At 33.8% G+C, this 13,108-nt stretch overlaps 1 protein-coding gene across 47 annotated transcripts in view; it reads right to left on the bottom strand.

The window, feature by feature from the left end:
• The window catches only part of GULP1 (GULP PTB domain containing engulfment adaptor 1), a 308,404-nt gene that overhangs the window by 85,340 nt on the left and 209,956 nt on the right, over window positions 1–13,108 (bottom strand). The window lies entirely within an intron of this gene.

The following is a 13,108-nucleotide window of genomic DNA, read 5'->3' as shown; positions in this document are numbered from 1 at the left end:
ACATTGAATATGACTCCCAAGCAAAATGGACAGATAAGAACGATATAAAACACAGATGGGAAATTTAGAATATTAGATTATAAAAGGTAAGATGTAGTCATTGATCTAAAAATGTTTTGTGTATTATTAGTCTATATAATGAAAGTTATAACAGCATGGCATATATTTCGTCAGATTTTACAAACTAGTAAATGTCTTTTTTAAATCTTCTATAAAGATTCTGATAAATACAGAACAAATTTCTGATACTATAGACATAATTTTATATTCAACATAAATACTCCACCCCATGTATCTCTCCACTCAATGTATTTGAATACTTATTGTTTAGGCAGATGTACAAAAGACAGCATTTTACAGGCTGCAGTCTGCTTAAATTAAATCTATAGAAATGTTATCAAACTTGCTATTGTAAAAATAAATTTACCTTGGTGACTCTTAAAATGCTAGTAAGATATGTAGTATTTGGTTAATATTTTCCAAAATTCCTATAATTATTTTTCAAACAGTTAAAATGAAACAAAGACTTCTCTTTTAAGCTAATTTCCACAAGTGATGTCTATATTCATTTCTTCCATTCTTTCACTGTATTCTATTTTACAAAATGTGTGGAAGTTTGAGGATTCTACCCTCGTTATCAAATATTATTCAAAACGGAAGATTTTTTCACTTGAAAGGCTGAATAGTTGTTTTATAACTTGCTTCTTTGCCAGTAGAGAGCAGTGTTGGACATCATATGGACTCATTTATAATATCTGCTTTCCTTCCTCAAATGTTTCAGAATCACTATGAATAATGTAGGACTGTTTTTAAATATCAGAAAAATAACAATTAAATAGCTAAAGAGTTACTAAGTCTAACTGCTATGAAATTTGACAGTATTTAACATACAAAGGACATCATTTATAACAAAAATGTCTGGAATACACACTTTATGTATAGTAAATTCAAAATATGCCAATTTTATGTAGATAATATGTTCTCTACAGAATTACTGTAAAATATTAAGGGAGAATAATTCCTACTTTTTATAATATAAAAGTTTTATATTGCTTCAAGATTAATAAATATTGGTGGCATAACAATGAATATTATCATTATTTTTTAAAAATGGGTATATATCTTTGTAACCAATGTTGCAGAGCCTCAAATATGATGGGACTAATTTTCTTTGAGGCAATTTGACTCCCTATGTGCAAAAAAAAGGAAAAGTATTTAAGCCTGTTAGCTACTCAACTGTACCTAGTAGATAAGCTATATAGGAGTAAGCTAATTTAATTTTATAGCCTTTATTTGGCTGACTTGCTATGGTCCCATTGCCAAGCAATACAGAAAAAGCCATTTTTAAAAAGCACATCATAATAGTCATTTGCTAAAGCAGGGTCAGAATCAACTGGATTTAAACTTATTAATCAAAACTATAATCCTGAAAAAAACTAAAATAGATACACCAACAAAAGGTTATACTTTAAATTTTAAATTAAATACTCTAAAAAGGTTATCCCTTTAAAGGACAAGGAAGTTTTGATAGAAAATTTTTAAAATATGAACTGAGTATTAAAAAGTCCACATTTTATATTTTATTTAATATTTGTTCCTCATTTTATTATAACAATATTTATTACATTGTATTTGTTCATGTTTTACATGGATATAGGGTATATTATTTTTATAGTCTCTTGTTTTAAAATACAATTTCCATGTTTAAGTCCAAACAAGTCTACTTGCTATAAACAAGAAACTGTGTTCATTGCTCAGGAGGCTCCCCCACCGAGTTTGTACCACATGGTCACACTAAGAAGCAGCGAGTTTTTGTCCTGTCTGTGGAGTCCCTCCCACACTCAAACATCCTTCACATCTGAAGAGTGAGACAGGTGGAGTAAATAGGGCATTTATCTGTATTGCTATCAACAGAAGTGTTATAAAAATAAATAAGCATCAACTTGAATAGAAAACCAAAAGCATGGGGTTTGGAGCCAGGCAAGCTTCACAATTCATTTCTCACTAGAGAATCACATGATTATAAAACACATGGGCTGTGGAAATATTCTCATGTAACTTGCATTATTTTACAGATGTGAAAACTGAGGATAGTATTACTTATCTATGCCACATCCATTTAGCTAGTTCAGATTTATGTTATATAATGTTTCTATTGTGAGAGCGGTTTAAAAACAAAGGCAGTCAAAAGAATATTCCATGTACATTACAGTCAGATAAAATGAGTTTCCGAATACTGATTCCAATGTTTCACTCTGCCTTTCATAGCCTCGCTTTCCTCATTCATAAAATAGGGAAAAACTCAGTGTTCTTGTGAGAATTAAATGAGAAAATACAACCAGCGACTAGCACAGAATGAACATTCAATGAATTTATGCTTAGAAGTAAAAATGAAATAATAACAGACACATCAAGCAAATAAAAAGAACCAACCCACCCACAATGAACTGCAAAGTAAGCAAGAATAAAAACCCTATTTTAAGCCACTAGGATTTGGGTTTTGGTTCTTGAGGCAGCTACAATCCTTACCAACACATACGCAAGTTTTTTTTTTTTTTTTTTTTTCCCTCAAACTGGTATTGGTTACTTTCAAACATTTATTCTTCTGAACTCCCACTGTAATTTAATTTATTTGCAATTCTCATTGCAATTTAATCAGATTTTTATATAACATGAGACAAGTGAGATTTTTAGGATATCTACACATGTAATACGTCTCTTTGTGAGGGTCTTTTAAGTAAGTGTTTATTCTGTTTCTTAGTGAGGCTGAGTATATTTCATGCTAAATATATTCTTAGTTGCTTTATAAGTTTTGGTAAGTTAAATTATTTTTCAATTCTACTTATAACAATATATTGCTATATAAGGAATGTTTACCCAGTATGTGGTCAGCTTACCAAATTCTCTTAAATCTAGTAGTATTATTTTTTAAATTTAAGTGCGCTGGAATCTAATTATCAATAAAAGGAAATACATCTTTTTCCTCTCCAATATGGTTACTAATTATTTAATTTTCCTTGATCACAAAATTAGTTAAAAAGCAATGTTGTGCAACGGTAATAATAAGCATCTATATTTCATTCTTAATTTTCATGGAACTTCCTTAAGCTTTTGACTATACAACATACTGATCATTGTTCTACTTCATGTTTAAACTTACACAAAATAATCTTCCCAAATGTACTTATGTGCCTGAACACTAAATATATTTATTTGCAGAAACCCCTGATATTTCAAGTGCCCTCTGAGCTCTCTTGAGATAAATTTATCTCTTATTTTCCCTTTTGGAGAGAAGATTCTTTAAATGCTCTAGCACCCCTCATCTTTCAGGGCTTACCATTCACAGGATTTCTCTGAGACACTGGATTATCGTTATGATTTCTATGTCCTAATCCATCTCAAAAATATTTATTGTGCATACTCTATGTATCAGGTCCTGTTTCAGATATGAGGATACATCAGTGAACAAAATAGACCCAAACCTCTGACCTGCTGCCACAGGCTACACACACATCTTCAATGACCAGAGTGCCTTATTTTTCTTACAGGTTCTTTCACTCCATTCTACCCAAAGCCTCATTATTTGAGAACAAACCAAATCAACTGCAACAAAAAGTTTTCAAATATACAATTATTGCCACAGCATAGTTTTCTAGCTGTAAGTGATTATTGTTTGCTTTGAACTCTTAAGCCATTTTTAAGAAAACCTCCTCCCATGCTACAAGCAGAACTTATTTTTCATATTTGAATATCATAGAAAATGAGTGATCATATTAAGGGAGTCTGTTACTCAAACTCCTGTCCTCATTTTTTGTAGAAAAGGAGAAAAATCTACTCTTCAGGTCTTGATAGGTGGTGCATAGCTCTTTTGAGTGAAAAATGAGTGTGGGCTAATGATACTCCTGAAATGCAGATTTATTGATTTCTTTTAACAAACTTTCTGTCAATGATTAATACGGTCTATTTCTGCAAAGCATTGCTGTATGCAGAACTGTCATTAGTGTGCTATGAAGGTCAAAGCAAAGAAGGCTGGATCCTGTTTTACCTTCCAGGTTTAAAGATTCAACACAAGGAACCGTAAAGAAAATAAGTATACAACAATAACAAAAAACACTCTGAGCTGGAACATATTGAGACAAGCTTAATGTCGGTGGCCTCCTACAGAGCCACTAGGGAGAGCAGGCTCTGCACCAGAGTAGAGCTTCTTTTATTCCACAGCTGTTTACTGAAGACCTACTGTGTACCAGGCACTGTTCCAGATACTTGAAAAGAAAGTGATGAACAGAAAAGTTAAAGATCCCTGTGAACGTGGCTCGGTGGAACTATGCAAATAAGTTTCAGAGTGACAGTCACGTGGACTTAAGCTTTGAATTCTGGCTCTGCTGCTTGCTAGGTCTATGAATTTTAATGCCACTGAACTGCAGCTTATTAGTTTGTAAAATGTAGATAGATGTCCCCTGTACTTACAAGTGGGCTGTGGGAAAAAAATTGTGTGGGTAAAGTGCCTATTGACACATAGCAGGCACTCAATAAATATTTGCTTCCAAAAGCAAATGGTGTCGAATGATGTGTCCAGGTGTGTATTATTTGGTTCCAGATCCCAAAGTAATGCTAGAATAATGGGTTTGTGACTTTTATTCTTTTCCACAAGGGCCATTTTTTTTCTTATTATTTTATAGAGTCAATATAATTCTGTTAGTAGGCTGAAAGGAATCTGCTGGGAAGCTGGTGACTTTGGCTCACTAAATGACAGACGGGAAGACAGGAACATCAAGCATCCAAATATGGTGGGGTCCTGACAATTGTGGAGTACGCGAAAGGAGTGTAGTACTCTTTGTATAATCAACTGGGTCCATCTCACTTTAATCAGTCTGCAATCAGATACAGCTATGAGGTGATCAGCTGTTTTATCTTAGCAGCTAATAAACAGCCTAATTCTCTCTTCCCCTTTTGTAAAAGTGAGGAAGTATTCTGCTTCCACTATTGCAAATCATGCTTTTGTTACAATTAGGCCAATCTTATTATAGACTTCTAAATTCAGTTTGGTAATTTTGTTTACTTTTTAAATCCCTGTTTTTTAAAGATAATTTGACTTAGTTTTCTCAACACTTGAAGTCAATTATCACTAAATAGTGCTATTTAGTAAAGTTATGTAATGCTTCACTGTAATGTTTAATGGGTTTTGTTCGAACCCTACTGTATGCTGATTCTATTTGATTTTCCTTGGCCTTTTAAAAAAATCAGTGGTAGCACATTCCTGGGCAACTTCTATGAGTATTTTTCAGCTGCCCTTTTAAATTTCTAATCCTGGTATTATCATAGACCTTTATGATTTTATTGGAACTGTTATAAAAATTTAATAGCCTGATTAGTAACTATAATCCCAAATTATATAAAAAACTTCCCTTTATATATACAGAACTATATTGCAGCATATCACTTTCTCAAAAAGAACTATATCTATCTATTTCTCATGATATATTTGATTAATATATCAAATATTTAAGCTTGGTATTTTCAGACTACAGAACTGGTATTTGAAATGAGCCTTGACTCTGTGCACTTCCATTTATTAATTGAAATATGAACTGTGCATCTAATTGTTACATAGGAATGGTAATTAATGAACTATGTAGTTTCATTTATTAATATGTCTGAAGATTAGAGTAAACCACTTAACGTAATTTCAGTTGAAGCATTTTGTGACATGCCACTTCAGTTCCTTGATAATAATGCAAAATATAAAATACAAATACTGACTCAATTCTGAGATTAATTTGATTGTTTTCATTCAAAGTGATGCATGCTATTAAAATACACAAATAAGTGAAGTATGGGCAAGAACATAGCATTATAATAGCATTAGAGTCATGATACTTATTCCATCTCATTTCAGGGCTAACCTAGTACAAATTTCAAAATTATGTTTGTCCATAGAAATTATGGATACTGCTTGCCACAAGCAAAAAAAAAAAAAAAAAAAAAAGAAAACAAATGGTATTCTCTTTGCTCCAGAAACACACTCGTTTAGTGAATATTCAGGTGGAAACATCTGCACAAACCCAGGAAGCATCACTCCATAAAGCCCAATAAATTCTAGAATAGGATTTTCCTAGAGACTCTGAGAGTTACTGCCACTTAATCATGATTAACTCTTTATTTGAAGATAGATAGCATTTTATAAAGCAGGTAGTTTGGGGAAAAGCCTTTTTAAAATCCTTGATGACATCCCATTGGAGCTGGAGGGGCCTCAGTTACTAGAACCCCATCTGTCAATCTACGCCTATAGAAATCCTGCCAGGAGCCTGCAGGAAAGAATGCAAAGTGGGTGGATGGTCTGGCAAAAGCCTAGGGCAAATGCAGGGAGAGAAAAAGTAACTTTCTCTTCTCTCAACAGTCTTAGCCTCTCCACAGAAAGTGCTTTTGGCTTGCTGCTGTAAACACACTTTCTGGGAGAAGTTCAGGTTGTGGTTGGTTCTTCCCCACATTGACTGAATGTTCAATTTGTTATCAGGATAGCAAATTTGTCAATTTATCATATAAGCCATGAGTAAAACACAAATCCCCATGTAAACACTGACATTAAGGCGCTTACTTTTGTAAATTGTTATTGTTCTCAAGGACTATTTACTGAATAACAAGGTCAAACTTTACTCTACATAGTGATGTAGAATTTAAGGGGAATCTGTGGAATTATGGAGATTAAGATTTGAATCTTGGCTCTGCTGTTTCTAATTGTTTTGTTATATCTACTTTGTATCCCAAGCTCGTTGCTCTTTAAAATAACAGTAGTGATATTTCTGAGGAATTCTTGAGTTAATGAGACAATGGAGTTTAGCACAGTGCTAAGGATTTAATAAGTTAGTATTTAATAGACTTGTCTCATTTATTCAAGTGGGAGAACTAAAAGTATTTTATAGATAAAAGCCAAAGAGTATCTCTAAAATTAAATTGCTCCATACTACATAATCCAGGTAGATTATAGAAAACAACTATAATCAATTAGTTTCTGGCTTTTATGTACTGATTTGAAATTATATAAATGCAAACGAGTAGGAAAATATATTTATCATTGCTAGTTCTCCCAATAATTTTAATGTCCCATTATAACTCCAGGAATTTAATTAGTGAAAATCTTAAATTTAACAGGGATCATAAAATGAATACTTACATTAGCAAGTATGCTTATGACACTGTAGTTAAAATTAAAAGACAAAAGGAGTGTATAAATAGGGCACTACTTATCAAATGTTATAGATTAAAATTTGCAGGAAATATCACACTAAAACTTTATTAGGTGCTAATTATATTGTATATATTCTTCTAGAAACTTCTTTCCTAAATTTAATAAAGTAAATTTTGATACAGTACTATAATTATATATCTGTTAAGTAGTGTAACTGTACTATGTAGATGTGTGGTGATCTCATTAATAAGGTCATGCAGTTGGTCAACTATGAGGTAAAAAAGAGGTAAGTCTGAGGCATGTTTGTTCAGTGACTATAAATTGGTTAAAGTCTGAAACTTGCCTTGTTAAATGATGCAGTTTATGAAGGTCAAGGCACAGCATTCAATAAATATATCATAAATTATTTCAATGCCTTTAATTTACATATCTCCAGTTCAACAGACAGAAAGAGTTTACAGCAAATCATTTAACTTCTTGGTTGTGATTTTCCATATGAATAGGATTGTGCACTGATAATTCTATTACTAGCCCAGAATGGCACATCTTCACTGAATGGACCAAGGACTTGGAATGCTGTGTCTATTTGGTTGAGAATATTTTTGTACAAGGAAATCAGTACCTCAGAAGAGTGTGTGATTCTATATTTATATAGAATACTATACATTAGAATATGCTGCTGTATATTATAATATGTACATTCGATTCTGTATATTATAATATGCTTCATAGTATGGAGTTATTTGGGGGCAAACTATGAACCAAGCGTTACAAAATTAAAACAGTGAAGGAATGACTCAGGATTGTAGATGATTTCAATACAGAGAGGAAAGGTGGCATAGTTTGATAATGTGAAATTCAAAGCTGGAAAATTTTAGGGAAGAGAAAAGGAGAACACTTAATTCACCTGTTATACCAGGTGCTACAGGATAGTTGTGGAAGGAAAACACATACCACTTCAGAGGCTACTGGGGATTTAGTGTCCTTATGAGAGAATTGGTTTTTATTCAGAGCAAGAAGCAGCAATAAGGTTCAGAAGAGAGGTTTAAGACAAAGGGTATTTTGCTGATGATTGATCTTGAATTCCCAGGGGTTCCTTCCTCAAATAAAAATATTTTAAAAAATAATTTCACTGATTAAAAAATTTTCCACTACTTCCAAAAATTTATTTAAGGTAGCTTATAACTACTCATAAAATACAGAAAGATAAAACAAATTAGCAAAATGAAGCAAAAAAAAACAACAAAGCAAAATGGAAGAGTAGAAAGAGGTTTGCAGTCAAGAGCCATATAATCTTGTAAATTTGCTAGAGATCATTCAGAAAGTAGGCTATGACTTTATTCAACAGCAGCATAAAGTAAAATAACAAACAAAAAAAAAACCAGTTAACTTATGATTCACTGTTGATTAGCTGAAATAAAAATAAAGCAGCTTCATGTATATGATGGAACTTTGATTTGCAATTGGATTAATATGTGATTTCACCAACAAAAGTGTTTGATAGTTCACTAAATTTCAAATAGCCCACTGGATATTTATTTTATTTTTACAATAGCTATGAATATGAAAAACAGCTTCACAATTATTGTTAACCATCATTTTCTCTGCTACTGTTAAGTACTTTGGAGAAATACCTATTACTCTCTGTCAAATGGGATAAAGAAATAACTACCTTTGCCTTTATATTCTGATCTACATAGTTGCCTGTCAAAATAACTTTCCTTATAATTGTTATAACAACATTTAATTTATAAAACCATGAAATAATTATTAGGCTTGAAATGCATTGTAGGGGTATATACACCACATAGGCAACTCAAGCCCTGCTTTAAAAATGGTTCTCCTTAGTATAGTTCCTACTTCAGTAAACTTCCAAGCTTTTAAAAGTCCCAATGAATTTCTACAGTCATGTTTTCCAAATTGAAAATATGTGAATCATGACATCTTGTCAGTTTTATTTTTCAGACAATACATTCTTTTTAGAGCTTTCCTAGCTCTATGTTATTAATGTTGGAAGTTAGAAGTCATGACATTTCCTTCTACTGTACAGAATAGTGACAGCTGAATTATTTCTGCTCCTTAGCTCTCCAAAGCATCATTTTTAGCATTACGTTTGAGATACTCTGTAGTACTGAATTAAGGAATGGTAATTATCAGGGAAAAAAAGTATTGGGCAGATGAAGACCAGCATTTTAAAAAGGATTGTCAAGGCTTTATTTTACTAAGTATATCTTAACCTAAAATTAAATCCAAAGAGTTAGGATACAGGTAGGTATTCTAAGAATTAATTTTAATGTATATGTGTTACTAAAGTTTTTCAGTACACAGTATTATCAAGATAAAAAAGATGGTAGCGTTACTAGTTCAGGGATTCATATGGTATTAACAAGGTAATAGTACTCTCCATCGTTTATAAGATTTGGTGTGTGTTATTACATGCAAAGTCCATGGAAGTCATGTCCATGTCTAGTTATGGTTACAAGAAAAGGAGACTGCTATGGTTTAAATCAGGGGTGTCCAATCTTTTGGCCTCCCTGGGCCACACTGGAAGAATTGACTTGGGCAACACATAAAATACGCTAACTGATATGGTTTGGTTCTGTGTCCTGACACAAATCTCATCTCGAATTGTTATCTTCATGTGTCGAGGGAGGGATCTGGTGGGAGGTGATTGGATCACGGGGGGCAGTTTCCTCCATGTTGTTTTCATGATAGTGAGTGAGTTCTTGTGAGATCTGATGGTTTAAAAGTGTTTGGCAGTTCCCCCCTTGCTCTCTCTCTCTCCTGCCACCTTCTGAAGAAGGTGCTTGCTTCCCCTTTGCTTTCTGCTGTGATTATAAGTTTCCTGAGGTCTCCCCAACCATACAGAACTGTGAGTCAATTAAACCTCTTTCTTTATAAATTACCCAGTCTCAAGTAGTTCTTTATAGCAGTGTGAAAATGGACTAATACACTAACACAAATGATAGTGGATGAGCTAAAAAAAAATGCCGAAAAACCTCATAATGTTTTAAGAAAGTTCAAGAATTTGTGTTGGGCCACATGTGGCCCATAGGCTGCAGGTTAACAGGCTTGGTTTAAACATCGTACTCCCTCAAAGATTTTTGAAGTGTAATCTCCAGAGCAACAGTATTAAAACGTGAGACCTTTAGGAAATGATTAGGTCATGGATTTATGACTCCATACGAAGTCTTGAGGAACTAGCTAGACCTTTTATTGCCCATCTGTCCTTTCTGCCATGTGAGGACACAACACTCTTCCCTCCTGGAGCACACAGAGTTCTAGATGCCATCTTGGAAGCAGAGACAGGATCCTTATCAGACATTAAGCCTGCCAATCCCTTGATCTTCAACCTCCTAGCCTCCAGAGTTGTGAGAAATAAATTTTTGTTCTTTATAACTTACCCAATCTCAGGTTTTTGTTATAGCAGCACTAACTGACTAAGAGACTTTCTAGGAAAACTCCTTAAGTAATTGAAACACCCAGAGATTAAATTAAATTACTGCACAATTTTATAGTGTAGAAAATATAAAGAAGGAGATGATTTCTAACATATATTAGTCACCTACTCTGTGTCACACATTGTGGGACCTGTTTTCAAATATATCTCATTTAAGAAAAACAGAAATAGGAGGTCTCAGGAAATATCAATCCATAGGTTTATAGACTGAAAGAAGACAATTTTAACCTTTTAGTAATATAGTTAATATCCAGAAGTGGGTATTACTACATAAATTATAGACATTACTTTAGAGGGAAAATGAATAATTTACTCTATAATATTCTTATAGCACTAATAATAAACATGAAATAGTATCTTTATTAAAACTAAATCCAGGCTCAAGAATGAATCCTGATAAGTTAGACAATAAGTGTTCTAAAATGTAGATAATGTTTCCTTAAGAATTGCTTCACCAGCCATAGAGTAAATCAGGACAACTTACTGCCTATGGGAAAACCACCTTCCATGGATATCAGATGCAGCTCTCTCCCTTTCTGTCCCTCTTCTTACTAGAACTGTCCCAGTTTTATAAACATCTATTCCATCCTACTATTATCCTTCCTCCTCAATTGCCTCTTACACCGCTAGGGATATACCTATCTACTATAATTCTAATAAAGCATGACTATGTGATGTCTATGAAGTCAGTACAAATGATTAACAAATATATTTTTGAAAAAATAGTTTATCAGTTAAGGCATTAAAAAAATTAAAAATATGGCTCTGAAAATCCTGGTGCGACAGAGGTAAAAACACAAAAAGTGTTCAAGTTTGGGAAAATCAGACTGGGAGAGGAGGGGAGACAGCCTGCCTGGCTGATATGTTTTGGAAGAAGGCAGTGACAACAGGACACTTATTCTTTTCTGTTTTGGCAACTTTCAGGAATAAATTGCTAGAAACTACTCATCAGAACAGCAGGAGCATACCAAGGGGTGAGACACAGGGGCATCCTTTTTCTAAGATGCTGTGTAGTTCTATATGGCTTATATCTCAGCAGGACCAAGAGTCATCAATCCCTTTACTCTTCTTGACAATTTTTCAACCTACTCTAAGACGCAGAAACATCTTTAACAAGAGGCATTTCTACTTACATTGAAACAAAAGTCTTAGAGGTCTCATACCTGGTGGCATGCTATAGTGATTAGAAGCTCATACTCTAAAATCATGCCATCTGTACTTGAACACTACGCTAATAACAAACTGTAACTTCTGGCAAAGTATGTGTATTAGTCCATTTTTTCCACTGCTATAAAGAACTATCTGAGACTGAGTAATTTATAAAGAAAAGAGGTTTAACCCACTCACAGTTCCACATGATGGGAAGGCCTCAGGATACTTACAATCATGGCAGAAGGCAAAAGGTGGGGCCAGGCAAGTCTTACATGGAGGCAGGAGAAAGAAGGAGAGAGAGAGGAAAGTGTCACACTTTTAAGCCATCAGATCTCATGAGAACTCACTATCATGAGAACAGCATGGGGGAAACTGCCCCCATGATCCAATTACCTCCCACCGGGTCCCTCCCTTGATACGTGGGGACTAAAATTTCACAAGAGATTTGGGTGAGGATACAGAGCCAAAACATATAAGTTTGTAATTTTTATAAACTTCAATGTTATTATCCATAAAATGGGAGCCATAATAGTAACCAACATAGGTAAGTACATATAGGGTCATTATAACTACAGTATCTATCTCATAGAACTGTCATGAACATAAAGACAGAATACATGCCTGACAAATTTTAAGCAGCTAACAGTGCTAGCAGGATCGTACTTGCTGCTAAAGTACTAATAGAGTTGATAAGTCAGCACAGACCAATGATCAATCGCTAACCTTTACCCAATTTGACAGAACATGGCTGGTTAGAAGATACGAATTAAGGGAAGAGAATTTGGAAAAGACCAGGGGCCCCATTGAGGGAGTATCAAGAGCCAGTGAAGAAAGGCAGAGGACTATTAGGACAAACTATATAATTTTGACTCCAAGTTTTGTTAATCATAGATGGACATTCAAAAAATCTTGATGGTGATGTCTGTACTATGCAAACATGTTCAAGAACAGCTTAAGAGAGGCATTTCTATTTCATTGGAAAACTGGTACTTATTTTAGCATAGTCAACTGTATTATAAGACCCTTGTTCCCAAAAGATTTATTTATCTAGGTGTCACCAGTACAAAAGATTATTAACATCCTACAATTTTCTTTTTACTCTCCTAAATCATCACCTTTGAGCAATTTTGATGCTTATTAACACTGCCACAGCTGGTGTGCAGGAGCAGAGAAAATTGAAACTAAAGCCACTCAATTTGTGGCTTATCATTAGCTTCCTATAAAGATTGGTAGGGAACAAGGTAGACATTATTGATCAATACAGGCTTTATCTGTGTCCCTTATTTTGCTATTTGCATCTTCCAACAGAA

The sequence above is a fragment of the Pan paniscus genome, chromosome 13 (assembly GCF_029289425.2).
Source record: "Pan paniscus chromosome 13, NHGRI_mPanPan1-v2.0_pri, whole genome shotgun sequence".
Taxonomy (NCBI): Eukaryota; Metazoa; Chordata; class Mammalia; order Primates; family Hominidae; genus Pan; species Pan paniscus.
This window is presented reverse-complemented; position numbering and strand designations above follow the sequence as displayed.